The sequence below is a fragment of the Zonotrichia albicollis genome, chromosome 4 (assembly GCF_047830755.1).
Source record: "Zonotrichia albicollis isolate bZonAlb1 chromosome 4, bZonAlb1.hap1, whole genome shotgun sequence".
In the NCBI taxonomy this organism is placed as follows: domain Eukaryota; kingdom Metazoa; phylum Chordata; class Aves; order Passeriformes; family Passerellidae; genus Zonotrichia; species Zonotrichia albicollis.
The window spans coordinates 35033366-35053307 of record NC_133822.1 but is presented as its reverse complement, the minus strand read 5'-3'; the positions used below and the strand labels follow the sequence as shown (position 1 = coordinate 35053307).

Here is a 19942-nt window from a genome sequence, read left to right as displayed (position 1 = left end):
ACTGCCACGTGCCTTTGCTGCTGGCTGATTCCATTGCTCCTATGGGGTGAGGAGGAGTGCCTTGCCTTTGACATGAAGGAAATTTTAAAAGATGCATCAGACAGTGATTGCAAGGGAGCCAGCCAGTCAGAAGGTGGTGGAAAGCAGGCAATCCTGTTCTAAACACACTGCAGTTCATCATGCATTTCTTTGGCAGCAGTGCAGGCTCGAACAGCTTGCTCCCTTTCTCAGCTCCCTCTGTTTTGCTGGTATAGCTGTTTTTGTGGCCATGGTGAGCCACTCTGGGGAACACATCCTGCTGGAAAGAAGTGTTTTTCTCTAGATTATTTTTCATCTGGTCCAGTACATGTTGTCTCTGTAAGATTTATGCTGGTCTCACAATGAGGAAGGTATGAGAGTGGGAATGTGCAGCAGGCTGCCTAAGTTGGCACTGCTGCTAAATATTTCAGTGTGCTCTTTGACATTACAGTTAAGTTGCTCTTTCAGTGTGCTGCTCTTGCAAAGGCAGGTCAAACCTCTGCACAGCCTTGCACTCCTGCTTCTTCCTTTGCATCAGAGCTGGTGATTGTGCAGCCACAGGGCACGGCCAGCCAGCTGAATGATCCGGGAAAAAATGGCTTCTGATGTTTGGCTGAGTGAATCGTCTGCTGGCTCGGCTGACCTGAGTCACCCCGTGGGGGCACAGTCATTAGATCAGACAAAAGGAAAGCAGCAGGAGCCAGCAGCTTGATAGCAGTAGGCTGAATTCTTCTTTCAATTATGATGTTGAACTCTATTGTGACCAAGGCCTAAAATACATTAGTGTACCCACTGACACATGACACCTGAACACGACTTTTTTTTTTTGCTCTTTTGTTCTTTAAACTTCAGCAAAAACTGTTATTTCTTCAGTAGCTATCATCTTCAGTCTCACAAACTAGATCATTCATTCAACACTCTGAGAGGTATGAGAGAATTAGGTGTCTATAAAGAACTTCACCAGTTTGAGGCTTAACATCCTCTGAAATTAGAAGAATATTGTCCTCATTCATGCTTTGAACTAAAGTAAGAACTCCAGAAATTGGTGGAGAGTTCATTTTTTTTTTTCCAGCAAGGATTGTTTGTTCTAAATATAATTGCTAATCTCAAAACTAGCTTTGGTATTATCAGTTCTCTGTGTACCCAAAGTTCCATGGGCTTGAAAGCCACAAAGTTCCTCCAAATACATATTGAGGAATGAAAAATATTTCTTAAAAAATAGCTGGAATGTCGAACTGCATTTCTTAGCTTTCTATTTGTGGCTTTGAGAAATTAATGTTTATTGATGATTTTCCAAGACCTCTTAAAAACTTTCTATCACTGCTGGATGGAGTGAAGCAAATGTTAATATTTTATGAAGGAAATATTTAGGGCTTCAGAAATACCATAATTGATGAGTGGTTGTTAAAATCATGTGCAAGGCTGTGTTTGTCTACAGCACAAATGATGCAGTTGATTGCTTTGCACTAGATGTGCGTCTTTTCTCCCTCAAGTCCTCACATCTCTATACAGCTGTTCATGCCTTTTGTCTGATAACATTTCTTGCTGGCCCAAGCACATTTTGACTCTTGTACTGCTGGATTTGCTGGAGGTGGTAGCAGAGAGAGTGAAGATTCAAAGGTATCCTCTGCACAGCACACATATGGATTTGGGCTCTTTAGCTCAGATCAAGTTGTACTCATCTCTGTTTTACAGTGTCTTCATTCCCATGTGTTGCAGTCTTTGCCTTTATAATACAGGCTTTGCAGTGCAGTGGCTTGTGATCATGGCAAAATGGACAATTTACACCTCCAAGTCACTGCTTCTGATCCAGAATGAATTTGCTGACTTTTTGGCTGCTTGTGCCCCTCTGGCCATCCCTGCTCCCAGTTACTGTGCAAGTGAAGGAAGCTGGTGACAGATTCATTTTGTGGAGGTCAAATGCATGTGAAATGTGTGTGTTAAAATAAAACTTCATCATCTAAGGTGGCCTCTTTTGAGTAATCTGCATAGTTTAGTTTCTTCACTTAAGGTGCTTCCTGAAGAAGAAGTCCTCAAAACTGTACCTCTCCCAGGATACAGTCCTTGTCATGTTTGCCTCACTGCTGACTCTATTTTGTATTCTTTATGGACAATGTCATCATGCTGGCTCTCAATTAACTGGAGAAATAATTCTGCCAACAGTTGTGTACCTAAGTTAAGCTGATTGACAGGAAATAAAATAATTTTTTTAATACACCTTTGTAGGTCTTCCTGTTGGTGACTTTATTATCTAAAGATATTTATTGTTCTGATTGTTATAACTTTTCAAGTTAATGTAGTGCCTCTGCTTCCACCTGCTGTAAACTTCACTTCTCCTGGGTTATTTTTTTAGTTTGTGATGACCTGGGGGATAAAGTTGATTTTGGGCCTGTCATGGTATTCTCTTCCAGTCTTCTCAGTCATTTCAAAGATTTGTCCACTTGAAGCCACTTTGCCCCAAGATTGCCTCTTGGCTGGCTGATCTCAGCAGGCATCATAATTTCACAGAAGGCTGCTCATAAGTTTAAAATAAAAAAAACGCCCTGTCTGCTCAAAATAGCCCAGCTGCACACACATGCTGTTGCTGTTAGGTGCTGGAGGTTGCTTAGCGATTCTTAAATCAGTAAGAAATTTCTATTGCCCTGGCAACTTGGTCCTGTAATGCAAACAAGGGAAAGCTGTTAAGAGAGGTGTCCTTTCTTGATTTGGGAATTGCATTGTTTTGTGTTCTTTTCCCTGTGCTTCTCTGATTTTTACTCACTTATTTTAAAATTTCTTGTAAGTTTTAATTTTAAGTTAAAATTACTCTATGTTTTACTCTGGTTATGGAGTTTTCATGTACAGGAAGGGTGATAGTCCTTGTCTCATTTAAATACTAACTGTCAAGATCTTAATTTTACCATAAGTATGTGAATATTTCCAAAGTCATGCAGGGGCAATAGCATTCTCTCAGGAGCCAGGAGTTTTTAAGTTATGTTGCTATAAAACACAAACTACTGTCACAACAATACAAGCATGACCCATGACACCTGGGAGGAAACAGTTCTGCTCAAGAGAAACAGCGGTATTGTTTGTAAGTAACTAATCTTTGTCCATTTCTTACTTCTGAAGGCGTTTAAACACTTCAATTTCAGATAGACAAACACGACAGAATCAGTTTTGCACAAGGCATAGGATTAAGAACCACAGCCATAAAGAATTTTCTGAAAATTATTCCCTTTATCAAACCTGCAAACTACAAAGACTATACTGCTCTGGGACTTGTTTTACATGCTAGCTGTTTAAGTGCATCCTCTTGCCATTGCAGCACCATATCACAGTAAACATACAGGAAACCTGATTAGCTTAGTCATTGGTAAAAACATATTCTGCTTTGCATTTACCATATGACAACCTTACTTGGAGAAATTTCTGTTAAAGCTGCTCATCCAGGATCACTGAAGGATAGCTCAAAGCCCATGAGGTGAGAGGGAAACAAAACAGACAGACACTGACCTCTCTGACCACCAGTAAACTAGTGAAAAGTAAACTGGGAGTGGGAGATGGGATTAGGATTAGTTTCCTGTCATTTTAGCTTCATTAATCATCCCATCATAAGGGCAGACAAGCACCAGTGTTGGCACAGGGGAGCAACAAAGGCATGAATCCAAGACCTTCCCTTTCGGCAAGAGCCAGCTTAGACCAACTTAGCTGTATCATTCAACCACATCCTCTGGTTAGACACTAAACTGGTACTGCCAACAAAAGGAGCAGTCCAGCCTGCTCATTGCTCACCTCCTGTCAGCCAGCACAGGCTGAACCAGATCAAGGAACTGCTCTGTGTTCAATTCAACCTGGTCATACACATACACTACTAGTTTTAATCTACGTCTGTTGCTGATCTGGCTTGCCAGCCAGACACACAAAAACTTGGTTATCCTGACAGAGAATAAGGCACAAGGAAGAAAAACAGAAATCGGGATGGCTACTTCTGGTAGCAGTCATCTTTAAGGCATTATTAAATGACTTAATCTGTCCAACATTTATGTTGGATATGGACACATGCACTGTGGTGACACAGCTAGGTGTGTAGTTGGCAATAGAGTGGGGAACTGATTTTATTGAATACCCAGGAAATGAAGTCTAGTTTTCAGTTAAATAGATTCCCTAGTCAAAGAAGGGGCAGTGTAGGGACAGAAGTGGGCAGCTGGACAGTGGAGGACTTAAAGGTTGCTTAAGCTGATGTTGCTGCTGTAGAACATCTGTGGTATCACAGCCACTGTTGTCCCAGAAGCAGCTGGCCTTAAAGTAGAAAAATGCCGTGATAGAAAGCTTTTGCCTGGTAAGGCAACGAATACAAATCCTTGAGGGTACTTCATCTGAAATCCTTATAGAGTATAAGAAATACTAGCTCTTAATACTGTCCATCAGCTTCTGGATGACTCATTTAAAGATCATGGCATGGCACATTTCTTTATGGGAAAGTTTCTAGTCTGGTTGGAAATGACAGGAAAACAAACATTGTAAAATTTTAATTAGGTTCTAGATATCAATAGTGTGTAACTATCTGATTGATCATTCTACAGTGACAGTTAATAGAGTGGTGTAACTGTCTGGGAAGTCTAGAAACAGGCTTATGTTGGTTGGCAGAAAAGGATTCCCTGTCTTTCACAGGACTTCCAAATACTGTAGCATGACTGTTTATAAATCCTCAAAGCATCTTTCAAATCCCTCTCTGCCCTTGTCAGACTTTTAATTGAACATAACTTAAATCAAACTCATCCAATTATAGCTTTTATTGTAGTCTTGAGGACTGGATGCCTTTTTTCTTTTTTTAATTGTGGGGATGTGTTCCATACCAAAACTTGGCTCTGATCTGAAAAAGAGTTCTCTTGGAAGAGGCTGGATGTTTGGATGTACTGATGTTATCAGCTGGTTCTGTCCTTGTGAAGCCCTGGCACAAATGCTGGTGATGCTGCACGGGGAACTGCACCAGCTTAGCTGGAGTGTGAACCAGAAGACTGGCTCTTACACCTGGTTTGTTGTGTGTCATTGCAGAGTCTTGTGCTGGCCTGAAGCGGAGATAATGTGGAGGAAGGAGAAGACAAGCTTACCAAATGCATTTCAGTTGTTCATAATGGTTCATCCCAGTTGTGTTTCCTTTGGGGTGCAGCTCTACTTGGACTAACAGAATTGTTGTCCAAATTGTTGATTTTTAAAAAATGTAATTTTTTTTTTTATTTTGTGGTGCTGTTCCGCTGTACCATGCTGGTTCACCTGTGCCTTGTATAGGAATTGATCCAGATGAAAAATTCCATTTCACAGTATGGCCCTGCAAGCAGCCCTTCCAGCACAATTTCAGGACAGTGGCAGAGCGAGTGTCAAGCCATGGTTTGCTTAAGCTGTGTTCCTCTGATGTGGGACAAACACTGACTGACATGCCAACTAGGATTAAGATACCTTCCATCTGTGTCTTCTTTTTCTACATGGATTAGGAAATGTGCAGGTCCAGGTGCAGTTCTAGATAGTCCAGCTGCTGTGATGAAGTTTCAATGGACAATTTAATGGAGAAACTTTGGTTTATAATCTCAATACCAATTAAAACCCTTTGGTGTGGTGTTGCTCAAGGACACATAGCAAAAGGGTGTGTGAGCATGGGTCTCTTGCTCCTTGTTGTGCTGTAGCTGGCTCTGCTGGACTGCTTTTACTGTGGCTTGGTACCCTGCTTTTCCATAAATGATAGATTTTCAGTAGTCTGGCTAATGTCAATGTACTCATTAGGGAAATAGATTCTATTTTACAGCACTGTTGTTAAAGTGTTTGAAATGGGATTTTCCTAGTTCATTATGCAGGTTATAAATTCCCCTTAAAAAGAAAATCCAGTATGTTTGAAGTTCCTAAGGACATTTGCTGTTTACCTAATTGCAGCAGATCTTGCATATTTGAGACATGTCAAGGATTCTTGTTCCCTTTTGAGAAGAAGAAGATCTTTCTTTTCCAGGGTAGATTGAGGAGAAAGGTTGAGAATTCTGCCGTTGCCTATCCTTGTGGGGTGTGTTAGATATGTCTGTCACCTGTTGGTGATTTCAGGCCTGGCTGCACTTGTGCTTCCACATGAGCTGGCCCCCGTGTGGAGCCAGGCAAGGTGGAATGGCTCCAGTACATCTCCTTCCATAGAGCACATTGCCTTTGGCTGCTCTGACTGGTGACAGCAGCCCTTACCAGCCAACCTCCTAACTGGGCAATTACTCTGCATTTAGCCCCTTTCCACAGGTCTCCCATCCTACAGGGACAGGGCCTCAGGCCAGCTGTTCTTGCTTGGGGTTTAACTCTTTCCAGCCTCTGCAAAGGTTGTTGTGCTGTACCAAACTCTCTTCTTTTAAATCTGTGGTTTAAGGGTCTGTGTTTTCAGGTTTTCTCTATCCATTATTAAGATAAGGGCATGATTCCAACTTTTCATCTTTTCAGATTACTGTTACAATTTGCTTTCAAATATATATGATTTCATGTTTGCTTTGGACAGGAAGAATATCAAGGAAGGAGTAGGCACTTTCTAGCCAGATGTTAACTGAAGTAAAGCAAATACTTCACATGGCAGTAAGGTTTGGCTCAGTCTCATTTGTTTTGTTTTAACAAGCGCCAGCTTCAGTTGGTGGTTTTTGTTGTTTTCTGTTTTTTTTTCTCCACCCTTCTTTTCTTTGCTTCTCTTCAGATCATGACATAGGGTCCTGGGAATGCATGTATGGCAACATGGATGAAATAACGTCTTCTTTACCAATGAATTCATATTGTTGTCTTAAATACACACTGAAAAAATTTTTGAAACAAATTTTTGTACCACTTCTAACTTTGTTCTGAATATTACAGAACAAATGGTGCTTAAGTATGCAAGTGGGGAAAGTGACTATTTGAGCTCCTTTGTCAGCTGTTGATGTGTTGATGTTGTCTCACTCATCCAGGTTAATTATGAGTGTTAAGTTGGGAATACTTAATAAAATCTATATTGCTAAAATCCTTGTTTCCAGTTTATGCTTTTTGATTGGTTTCTGGAGGATTATCCTGATGGTTTTGACTTTGCTTTACCTGCATCTTTTTAAAGTTGAAGGTTAGCATCTGCAAGTACCTTTTACTTGCTAAATTCCAGCAGTGCAGCCGAGTCTTCTGAGCTGAAACAGCAGAATGCTAAGGAGCAGGAGACTTCCGTCCCCATTAATCAAAACCAAAAATGATTGCCCTTGTATAATGTCCGTTATTGTTTAAATGTTGACACAGTAACCATTTCACTGGAGACTTGCAGCTGGTTTGTTTCTGTTTAAATTACTGAACAGAACAGAATTTTAATTTGAACATAGAAGTGTTTTTTGAATACTTATTTAAAGAATTATGGAAATATAATAAAACATTTTAAAATTACTTATTTTGTTAAAGCCCTTTATATGTTGCACATTTTGGTTACTGTAGCTGAGGTTTGAGACAGAAAAGCTTTTTTGTGTATGTGGAATATTTTTCTTTTGTTCACTTTCACTGATTGTGAATGGGGAGGACAGAATGGAACAAGAGAATTATTTTTTGACATGCAGTTGATTTTTATCTGAAAATCCTCGTTTGTTGTACTCAGCTGGCCTTCCAGGTTTATTGTGAAGGATTACTTTACCTGACTGGATTTCAAATAGACTGTTGTTAAAACATTATTGTCGATATAAAGGACAGTAGTCAAGAGTTCAGCAAAGTTCCAGATAGGCTGACTTCACTGGCGTGAATCAAATCTGTTCTTCTCAAGACCAAAAATTGAGAATGTTCTCATATTTTCTAAGAAAATTATAATAATCTATAGTTTCATCAGTGGTTTCTGTGGTGATGCTGTTGGAGGTTTTTCCGACTTTTTCAACTGCTGAGTTGAGCACATTTCATTGGATTTCAACTGACGATGGTCACACCAACACAGCTTGTTTCTCTCTACCATGGAGGACACCATGATGAACTGGACATATGGCTAAGACTCTCATGTGAGATTTATGGTCTCTTTTTTGCTGTTTTGTCCTGCAGGTTGCCATCACGAAAGCCAAAGTGGATTTCTCCGGGGTGGTGTGCCTGCCCCCTTCCGTCATTGCTGGGAATGGGCTGGACGGAGGAGGGGCTGGCGACAATGACGACGAGCCGGTGCTGGTGTCCCTGTCGGCGGCGCCCAGCCCGCAGAGCGAGGCCGTGGCCAATGAGCTGCAGGAGCTCTCCCTGCAGCCCGAGCTGACCCTCAGCCTCCAGCATGGCCGGAACCCCAACCTGCCCCCGCTCAGTGAAAGGAAGAACGGTGAGTGGTACAGCATCCTCGTGTCTCACGTGGTGTGTCCTCACCACGTGGTGGTGTCATGGTAGATGTTCTGATGACAGCTCTGCTTTTTACTATGACTTTTTTGTAGGAAAAACTAATGATCCAGAGTTCACAAAATGTATTTACACTGATCAGTTGGAAGGATTGATGTTAGTGCCTGTGGAAGTTCCACAGAGCTCCAGTGATAGATGCTTTATATTATTTAGGTGAATGTGGTGGTTTGCAGGGGTCCCAGGATGAGGGAAGAGACAAGAATCTTGACTCCATGTTTCAGAAGGCTGATTTATTGTTTTGTGATGTATATTGTATTAAAACTATACTAAAAGAATAGAAGAAAGGATTTCATCAGAAGCCTTGAAAGGAAAGGAGGAGAAGGAATGGAATGCTAACAAAAAGCTCGTGACTCTCAGAGTCTGACTCACTGATTGTGATTGGCCATTAATTAGAAACAAACAACATAATTAGATTTATTATTTTATGATCTATATTATATTAAAATTATAGTAAAAGAATAGAAGAAAGGATTTCATCAGAAGCCTTGAAAGGAAAGGAAGAGAAGGAATGGAATGCTAACAAAAAGCTCGTGACTCTCAGAGTCTGACTCACTGACTGTGATTGGCCATTAATTAGAAACAACCAACATGGACCAATCAAAGATGTGCTTGTTGCATTCCACAGCAGCAGATAATTATGTTTTTTTTTCCCCCTCTGAGGCCTCTCAGCTTCTCAGGAGAAAAAATCTTAGCAAAAGGATTTTTCATAAAATATCATGGCTACAGGTGAATACCAGAAAAAGCTTCCCTGTACTTTGTGGTGACTGGGTTGTGCAAAACTGAGACAGGCAAAGGAAGTGTTAGCTCACCTTCAGACTGTAGCCATCTGTAGATTTTTCTTTGTCATATTGGTCTGCACTTGCCAAGGATGAGTAACTTTCTCACTCAAAGGTTCTTTCACACTTTTGGAAGAAGAAGCAAGACCTAGAGTTAAAAATGAATGTCCCAGGAGGCCTTGTGATCCTAGAGTGAGAATGGCCTGTGCACGTTTATTAACTTGATGGTATCTTATGGGCATCTATATAGTGGGTTACAATATAGTGGCAAAATGCAAGGCTACTCAGTGGCCAGAATTCTTGGCTTTGAAAGGCTGTTAACTGTCTGAAGCTCAGGATCACCTGCCATGAAAGCCTTTGCATGTTCAGCCTCATCCTTGTGAGAGGGGGATGAAACCATTCGATAAGTGATGGCTTCTGTTTGTGAATTCCTTTTGGTGATCTCCCTTCACTCCATCTTCTGAGGTGTATTTTAGTAACTCTTGGCAATATGAGGGCCTTGCTGCAGTCTGAATTCATGTCACCTGCAGGGCACTGTGGATTTGAGCGCAGTCAGGTCCTGTGTGCCTTAGTGTTGGACATTATGGAGTTACATGACACAGCATATGAGAAATGCTGGGAAGCTTCAGAGTGGCTTTATAGCCAGAACATAATGCTTATGGTTAAGTGATTTAGAATATGTGCACTGAAGGACAGTCATTTGGATTGAAGGGGTATCTCACTTAACATGGCTGGATCTTTATATCTAGAAAATGACCATGCCTTTTTCTGAGTGGTGTATCAATGTTTTCCAGTTTGGAAGGATTGATTAACTTAAACCCAAAGTGTTGGGTTTTTAGGAGGTTGAGAAGAGTTTCCTCATTCATATATGTTATACCATCATTTTATGATCACAATTATATTTACAAAAAAATGGAGAATATAGAAATTACAATAACTGAAGAAAAAAACTTTTTGTCCTTAATGTTTGCAGTCTTCTAAGATAAAATACAACAGATGGAGATAAAGGTGGTGATGGTAAATAGAAGAAAATTGGCATGTCAGTCAGCAAGGCAGACTGTGATCTCAGCATATCTCAACTAGTGGTAGACTTGGGCATTTTATGTTTATGAAAGCAAGGAGAGATTTCAAATGGTATTTAATCGAGATAGCAGTGAAACTGATAGAGAGCTGGAGCATGGGAAAAGTGTATGAGCCTTTATTTCCAGCACCTGACAGCTGGTGACATGAAGGTGACATTGTGATTTGTGTGGACACAGGGTCCTTCTTAACCAAAAGGCATGATCAAGGATCCTGAAGTGGGAGGAAGCAGTTTATTTTTGATGCCACTGGGAAAAGGATACTAGTGCTGGGAACAGATAAGAAAAATGAAACTTGTGGCAGCACTTTGAATGGTATTGTTATGGTCAGAGGAAAGGATATTCTGGCACAGGAACGAAAGTCTTTACAGGATTCAGTTGTTTGGATAAGTTTAAAAATTGGTATTTCAGGATTATTTAACAGAGATAGACTGTTTTCCTCTATCTGAGTAATATTATTTTTATGGACTGAGCTTTGAAGCGGTATCATTGTGGGCTGCAAATCTACTTGACTGCAACAGGTAAAGTAGAGTTGTACTTTTAAAGTATTTGAAAAGGAACACCTCTGCCCATATCTTTGCCAAAGAAAATTAGGATATTCCCGGAAATGACTCATTAGGTGGGCCTCTTCAGAGCTGATTCTTTATCAGGGCTTAGCACAATAGTGGGAATTTTACTGCTGGAGGGGCAGTTTTCAGGCGAGGCATAAAGTCCAAAGTCCCTGAGCTAGATTATCTGAATATTCCTTATCTTTGGAGGTACACAGGAGGTACACAATGCTCTCTTGTCCTAGGCTGCAATATTTTGTTATGTGTTGTTTGTGTGTACATTCATTAAAGTATTATGGGAATGAAAAGGGCTGTTGAAATATGGTTATTTGCAAATTATCATGGAATAAAAGAACACTTGGTTTAGTGGGCTACTAAGAAACTTAGTGAGCTGTTAAGACATTTAGCTCATGCATTTTGAGTTAATAAATGTCTTCCTTCAAATGGGAACTTCTCAGTTATCTTGGGGTGGAGGTTGCACAGTTGTTGAAAGCTGTTGTGCTTGTTAAATCTCCTTTCTTAAATATGGTGAATCTTCGTTGTTGTTGTCCTCAGTTTCAAACATGTTAAAAAAGTTTGGAGATGATCTGCCAGTTGAGATGGCAATCATTGCTTAAACATTTGAGCAATCCAAAGTGGTTGTAGAATGTATCTCGTGCAGTGAAACTGCTTCTGTGACAAGTTGCCAAATTCAAGGTATGAGGAAGATTGAAGCTGAGTGGCAGTGGGAGGGGAGGAGATGGTAAGTAAGAGACTTGCTGGAAGCTGCCTATCTGTGTCAAAGGGTCTCCTGTTTGCAGTTCTGGACAGGCACTGCTGACTCACAGCTGAACTAACTACTTATGCTGAGAGTTTCTAACAGATTAACTCTTTCTGTAGCTTTTGCTGAACAGACTTGGCTTATCTGTAGGTAACTGTAGAAAAGTATTACATGGGTTTGTACTGTGCTTGTTGCGACAGACTGTGGTTCTGGAACATAAACTATTAGCTGAGTTAAAATAGAAATGTCTTTGGCTTGCGAAGCATCATGGAATTATGTATCCCATGGGAAAACTGGGAGGGCAGTCCTGTATACACATATTGCCATATGCCCTAGGACAGCAGATTCCTTTAATTTTTTTTCCCTTCTCTTAGAACTGAAGAGCAGCCAGATGCGGTTTCTGGGGGTTTTCTTGTTGGTTTTGGTTTGTTTCAGATCCAGACTTCTCTTCATATTCTCCCTTATCACAGCCACATGTTCTGGAAGGATAGGTACACCTGGACACATGGGTGTGAAGACCATGAACAACTTGACTGAACAGCTGCTGTTAAAGTTATACAATCAAAGTGCAGTAAAAGATATTAAGCATATAGAATTCCAGTATGGAGCATTTGAACAGATAGCTAGGAAACAATTTTTTGTCACTTTGGTGGAAGGAAACCTTATGTGGTAAGGTGTTAGTAAACTATTTTGACACAATTATTATGTTCTGTTCAGGCATCAAGCTTAATGGGACATTTAAGGTATAGTTATTTAATTTGTGCTTCAGAGTGAGTTTTCTACCCTAGATTTGCATTTTGCTTTTCTACCCGTGTTAATCAAGGCATCAGCTTTCTTTAACTATGAGAGATTACCTGTGAATGACTCATTTGTTGCCACACAAGCCAGAAAAAGGCCATTATGGAGTCATCTGAAGCTCTTCTGTACATCTTGATTTTTGTCAGTCACCTGTACTAAGATGCTAAGATAACTTATCCCAGCCCTTAGGGCAGGGTTAGAGCAGGTCCTCATGAATGCATTTACCAAAAAAAAAAAAAGAAAAAAAGAAAAAAAAAAAAAAAAGAAAGAAAAACTCCAGGTGATAAATATGTGTATCTTAGGTAGTTTGATATTTTCTAAAAAAAAAGTCCTCTTCTCCTTAACTTTCATTTGAAATTACAATAATTGCTCCACTAACTTATTGACCTTCTCTCTTGACCTGTTTTCCCCAGATGAATTCATAGTTATCTTAGTCCAGGGGTTATGAAAAGCATTGTGTTAGAATCCTCGGACACTCCTGGTTTCTTCTCCCTGTGGGGTTGTTTAATATGAGGTAACATTCTTTCCAGTGAACTGTTGCATTTTATGGTTACTGGTTTGGAGGGAACTTGCTGCAGCTTGCTGGTGTTTGGGGTTTACTTGATCTGGGATGCTTGTCTTCTACAAAGTACCATATGTGTTAGGGAAAGAGATTCTCGTTGGAATGTGTGGAATTTCAGTGTGACTCGAGCCATATAAAAGGCATGTGCTTTAGATGTGGGAAGGTACTCCTGTTAGTGCTGCACAAAGCATGGGATAAATAGCTGCTGTGTAAGCTGTTGGTGATTATACTCAGAAATTGCAGAGTGTAACTTTTAAAATGGTTCTAAAGACCTACTTTAGTGTCTTTGTTCTTATGCCCATTTGCTATTAAAATATATGAGTATTAGGGCACCTTATTTTATTTTAAATAATTGTGTAGGTGATTTGCTCCTATAATCTTTTATAAGGCTATACATTCCTCTCTCCCACCTCTGCTTTCCCATTTTGAATTGTCATTACACCTAATGCAGTTAGATTCAAATATTTCAAGTATAACTTTTTATAAGGGGTTTGCAAATTGTATTACTCTGACTTTAAACACAAAAACAATGTTTTCTTAAATCATGTCATAAACTGTCATTTAGAAAAGTAAATTATGTGACTCATGAACTCATTTGAGAAGCTAGGCATGGTTACTGATAAACAAGGATGGTATTTTTTCCTGAGAAAGGGCTCTAAAGAGGTGAGAGTATTCTGAAATTCTGAAATTTTCTCAGTTTTTGAGTCCTATTGGGGTTTTTTGTTTGGTTTTTTTTTTTTTTTTTTTTTTTTTGTTTGTTTGTTGGTTTTTTTCCCCTAGTATATATCTGCCTTCTGGAGACTCATGTTTAATTACCAAGTGGTGGTTACTGCCTCATCCAGAACTTAGATGTGAAGATTAGTCTGTATTGTAGCAAAAGGACCAAGACAGGGAGTATATAGCTTTCTCTGATCTGTCCTTCACACACATTCCAGTGAGGTTTGCTGTTTTCTCTTGTGTGAGAGTAAGGGGAATGGTTGTTAGAACAAAAACAACCAGTCTGTCTTGGACAGATTTGTGTTACAAGACTTTGTGTTCCCAAGAGACTATAAATTTAGCCTGCTGTCTGAACGTTTCTGATAGAGCTATGAGATCCAGAGCATGACAGAAATGACTGGCCTGTTACTGATGGGAGCTACCAAACAACTGAGAGGGGGTAATCTCCTTGAAATATTTCAAACAAACTTTTAAATAGTGACGGGGAATAGTTGGGCTGGAAAGAATAATGCCAAAGGCAGCTTTAATGGAGTGGCTTTAACAAGTTAGCTCTCAAAAAAGTTTTGTTCCTTATCAGGATAACAAGATTAACACCCTTCTGCAATCACTGGCTCATAATATTACTCTGCCTTCTGTTTTTTCCTTTCTAGTTTCTCTCTTACTTCAGTTTGCCTTTGAAGTTTCAAGGTTCAGTGCTGCTGGACAAATGTTAGACATACAATTTGATAGCTGTTTAAAAAACATTCCTTTTTCATGAATTTAAACTGCCTGCTAAACAAGTCAGGCCCAGATCTGGCCAGCTGTTTTGTGTGTGTAAGGACTTCTGTTGCTGGTCTTGCTGCTTTGAGTGTTAAGGGCAGTAATTGGGAAAGGAAGCCTGGCTCTTTAAAGGGAGAATGCCATTCAGCAGGATTCTCAATGTGTTCCACTTAAACAGAGAGTGGCTGCTCCATGAAGGAAAGATTGCACTATTTCACAATAGTCAGTTGCTGTTAGTGCTTAGCCAGCTGAATCCTAGCTTTGGGACCTTTGCTGCTTCTGTAACGTGTGGCTTTCTATAACTCATTTTTATTGGAATGCTATCAGCCACTTCTGGAGCTGTAGCTCTGCTCCTGCCATGGTCAATGCGTTGCCACAAGGTGTAAAGAAGGAATCTGTTGGAATACATCTGGTAGTGCAGATGTATTTCATCTTCCTTGCTGGTCAAATGAGCAACGTCCTGCTTAATGCTTTAAATTTCATCTGCCTCTTCGTGGTCACCGACAGTACACACGTGCATACTTCAGAGAGTTAAGTGATATTCCTGGAAACTGTAGGAAAGATTTCCTTTCCACTTGGGTCATACTGCTTCCTCTTATATTTCCATATATCACAACAAAACCAAGCTTACCTTCTGCTAAAAATGGATGTTTCCTGTATTTACGATGCATATGAATATTCAGAGTAGGTGGTAAAGTGAGTTATTTCTGTCACTGGTGTCTCTGAATGCTCAGGATACAGTGCACTGCTGCAGTTCCTTTTCATAAAGATTGCATGGCAAGAAGGAACATTCTTTTAGGCCTGTGATTTTTGCCTGCTCTGGCTGCAGATGTAGGACTGCAAAGGTGGTGTTTGAGTATCACAGAAGCCCAAACGAGCCGATCATTGTCCTTTTACAGCACACTGCTGATGTACAGAGTGTGAAAACGAGATAAATACTACAATATCATCACTTTAAGGGATTTTCCTGCATTGTTTAAAGCTGCTAAATGAGTTTTTCCTGCCTTCTGTGAAGCTCCAGGTGTGTTTGTGTGTGGGAAGGAAGATGTGCTGCTAAAACCTGCCATGCTCTCCCTCAGCAGTCAAGCAGCTGTCGAGTTCTTCTTCTTAGTGGTAGAGAAGTCCTGAAGTTATTTCACATTAGAGGGGTCAAAAAATAGGGCTTAAGCAGTTTTGCACACCTAGCTACTCATTTTTATCCATACTGTTGTGGCAGGACAGGAATTCTGACTTGCTAAAAAGGGATTTAAGATCTGAAAATCCCTTTGTCTGTATCTTACATGTGCAGAGCTCAATACATTTTAGGGCTTGGTACAAATATATGCTGTTACTTACTTAGATGACCTAAAGAGAAATGATGATGAGCCTTGTGGAAAGATGGGGAATAAGGGAATGGTGCTCTGGGGACAGAAGTGTTGGAATTAGTTTGTTAAGATAATTAAATTATCTGTTGGGCAAATTACTTGAGACTCTTTAGAGACCAAGACTGAATTTCCTTTCTGTTGGGAGCTAGAATCATCTAGTGAGGAAAGACTTAATTCTATTTTCATCTTTTACTCAATAAATACTTGACTGTAAAATTTTTGTCCACTATCCCAAATAATCTGAAGCTGTTCATGTGGATGTGGGAAACAAGACTGAATTTTTTTAACCCCTAGTCTGGTTAGATGGAGGAAGTGATCCATGGTGGGAAAAGTCTCAGTGACAAAGGGCAGGTTTTTGGTTTTTAAGAAGCAGACACTCCCATCTGTTAGAGGAGCTCAGGTTTAGTGATCAGCAAGGGGAATTGATTAGGGGAGTAGTTTAGTTATTGAGAAGAAGGACTGGCAGAGACTGAAGAAAAGTGACTGATGTGTCAGCAGGATGTATATGTCTGTGGCCATGTTGTTTCAAAGCTGAGGATATCTGCATGTTTATGTTAACACTGGGTCTCCTTGTCCTTGGAACGAAATTGCCTCATCAGCAGAGCCCCTTAGGGGATTGCAAGTCTACCCAAGACGTCATCCTCCTCTTATAAAAGGGGAAAACTGCCAGTTCTGGTGTCTCTGACCCCTTCCTCCCCCCCCCTTGCACTTACAGAGCATCAAGGGGCGGACCTTGCTTCTGCAAACTTCACATCTTGCTCTCCCTTGGAGTTTTCATTTTTCTCCTAGCAGTCATTTGATCTTGGGCTGTTCCAACTTGCCTGTAGTGAATAAGCATCCTTCTATCAGTTTTCTGATAGAAGGATGAGAATGTCTTGCAAGTTTTGAATGAGATGAAAGTTGAGAGGTCCTCTTGGATTATTTTTCTCTTTAACATATCTATGTCTATGTAAAGAGAGGTCTTTAAGGGCTTCTCTTCTGTTGAGAAGAGAATCAACATGACACTGCTGGAACCAGAAATGCAGATGACAACACTCCAATCAGGTACCGCTCCAAACATAGCCTGTGGTTAATTTTTGCTGGTGAATCATGGTTGCTGAACTATATAGGAAGTGCCAGGAGGCTGTGTGACTTCAGAAAAAGACAAATTAGAGAACTGTGGTGATTTCATGTGCAGGTTGCAGATGGGTACTTTTTGGATGTTGAAGTACTGTTCAATTTAGAGCTTCATCAGAGATAATATTATCTCTCTTTTCTTCCCTTATTGGTCTCCAATGTTAAATTTACATGCCTTATGAAGATTACAAAACTCCAATCAAAGCTAAGACTTGTTCTAAGGACTTGTTCCTCCATTTAGCTTTTGACTGAATTATGTGTTTTTACTGTTAAATATTTTCTGATTAAACATATTCTTGATACTTTGGAGAGATTTTAAATTGTGTGGTTTGGGAAAAACTTGTATTAGAAACTTTCCAATATTTGTTTTATGTCTTGAAAGTGTGTTTCCTTGAGAATGGCAGTGGTATTTTGTTTGCATGATTCATTTGTAAGTACTGTGGCCTTCTGGTGGTACTGTGCTTACCCATTAGATATGTACAGGGTTGCATTTCTCACATGTAAGCCATGCTTGAATGAGAATTATCTGTTAATGGGAGCATGAGATGATACTTAGGGTGTTTTTATCTGAGCCTCTAGCACATTATGTAGTCATGAAAATAAGTACATCTGTAGATATGAATGGCCTTTGTTCTGTGGATGGGAACAGAGTCTGCAACCTTGGTAAGATTTGACCACAAGCTTGTAGTAGCCTAGGAGTTTGGGTTTGTGTACTCTGAATCTCTTGGGCAGCATTGTCTGAAAAGCAGCGCATAGGTAATGCCAAAATGTTCCTGAAAGTCAAATGCTTTTTCATTTCCTGAGTAGTGACTAGGAAAGAGACAAGTAAAACAATAATTTCTTAGTTTAATTCCCCCCCCCAATTGCTGCCAAAATTGCTGGATTTTGTTTGGTTATTTTTGTTTTTTGTTTTGTTTTTTAATTTTTTGTTCCTGAATTGATCATGTTAATTTCCCTGACTTAATTTTGCATGTTTTTAAAATATCTGTGAAGATCCTGTGTGACCTTTATTTTATAGTCCTGACATATTCTTTGTTGTTTAGAGAACCACAGTATGGGCTTTTTGAATCTCCTGTTGTAGATAGAAAAGACAGGCCTAGATCTTATGTAGTGTTTGTCTCAATTCAGAAGAGGGTTTGTACATAATCCATCATTCCTCTAGTTATACTCTTGTAGTCTGTGAATTTTGGAGGTAGAGTTTAGGCACTAACAAGGAGTTTGGTATTGGACAGGATGCATATGGCAGGAGAGTATCTAATCTGGCTTTGTTGGGAGCAAAGCTCTTATGTGAAGAGCTGAAAAAAGATGTTGACTTTAACATGCATTGTTTCTAATAAGTTCTTAAATTCACCCCCCCAACAAAGAACAGCCATGAAATTTACATTTCAGGGTTCTTGTAATTGAATTGTGCATTATATTCTCAGGAAGGTGACACAATAAAGTAACACTTGTTAAAATCAGAAAAACTGCCTTTGTATTAGTATTGCTTTTTCTCAAAACTTTGTGTGGCCGTGTTTCTTGTCTCTTCCAAATTATGGTAACTCCTGAGGCTTTCATTAATTCTGAGGGTGAGAGTTTCTCCCACTAAGGAGTGCTTGTATGGAGCTTTTGCTTAAGTCCCCTAACCCCAGTCCTAGACTATGCAGTGGTGTTCTGTAACACTGGGGCCATTTCCTGCCAAGTTTAGTTTACCTTAATGAGGGATACAGATTTATTGCACCTCTTCCATCAGCAGCCACTCTCTTCTCTTCTGGATCAACCACTGCTGGAAAAATCTTAAGCAAGAAGCAGGCAAATGTTTACATAAATGGATTCACAAGATTGGTGGGGAAATGGAGTGTGACAACAGGAACATGTGCGTTACAAGTCTGAAAGATCTGTCTTGAATAATGGAAGTGTATTACAGGCTTCTAGATAAGGAAAACAGCTACTTGATGATGAGGCCAATTTGTTCAGCTGTAATATTCAGAGACTTCACATGTTGGTAGTGGCTGCTCTTGTTTGGCTTAGTGAGGTATTTGTGTGTTGGGCAAACTGTTTGAGACTTCAGAGGCTGAAATTGCATCTCCTGTCTGAGTGCTAGAATGAGGAAAATGACTTAGCTGAGGAAAGACCTAACTTCTCAAATCTTCTTCATCCTGATGGTCATCTCCAGAAGCCCTAATGGAAAAATGGAAGATGGAAACAGTTATCCCAGTCAACTCCTCAAAGTTTCCAAACATCCACTGAAGAAATAGGAGAGTTATGGCCTAGGCTGGGTAAATAAATTACCCTGGTAGAATTTACACAGCTTGCACTCCATAGACCAAAAATTCTTCAAGACTGCAGGTCATGAGGCTGTGCTCATTTACTGCTTGGGTATTGATGGGAGTCCACTCAAGAAGCAGGAATATCTGAAGCCATTGCTGACCTAGGACAGAATGTCTGTATTCCATCTTGGTGGGCACATGAAAAGCAACTCCTTTGATACTAAGGATGAGAAAACATTCTTAATGTTTTGGAGAAAGAACTGAGGGGGACATTACAACTTTACTCTTCTGGGAGCAGAAGAGCTTTAGCAGAGAGGGACTGTTTCTTCAGAACGGTCTGAAGAAAAGAATAACTGAAGCAAGAACTATGAAAAGTGAGGTGCATATTGTATTAACCAGAGAAAAAGTAAAAACACCTGTCAAACTGAGAAAAAAAGGAGGAGTAAAAAAAACAATGCCAATGGTGACACCAGAGGAAGGAAAAAGTAAAAGTGAAAATCAAGCTGAAAAGACATTCCAAAAAAGCAGTAGGCCCAGGGAAAAAAAAAAAAAAAAAAAGAGACCAAAAAGGTAACTGCTGTATTTGACATCTCACTGGACAACTGAACTTATTTTAAGAACTGGTATTACTCATCCAGTTATTCAAAAAGCAGACATACAGAGTGGGGTGAAATTCCACATTCAGTTTCATAGTTTTGGAACCTGCCCTGTGCCAGTTTGTGTGTTTTCATTCTGCTGACAATGAAGCTGATGTGCAGATCTGTACCAAGCTCTTAGCAGTGGGAACTCTCTCTTTAGTGTTTTTTTTCTCCAAGAGTCACTTGGCTTTTTTGCT

General features: G+C 39.9%; 1 protein-coding gene across 1 annotated transcript in view; it reads left to right on the top strand.

The window, feature by feature from the left end:
- The first annotated feature begins 8236 nt into the window (after positions 1–8236).
- MRTFA (myocardin related transcription factor A) overlaps positions 8237–19942 on the top strand; it is a 74294-nt gene continuing 62588 nt past the window's right edge. The window contains exon 1 of the mRNA XM_014268172.3: positions 8237–8305. The gene's annotated coding sequence lies outside the window, so the exon portion shown is untranslated. The remainder of the gene's footprint in view (positions 8306–19942) is intronic.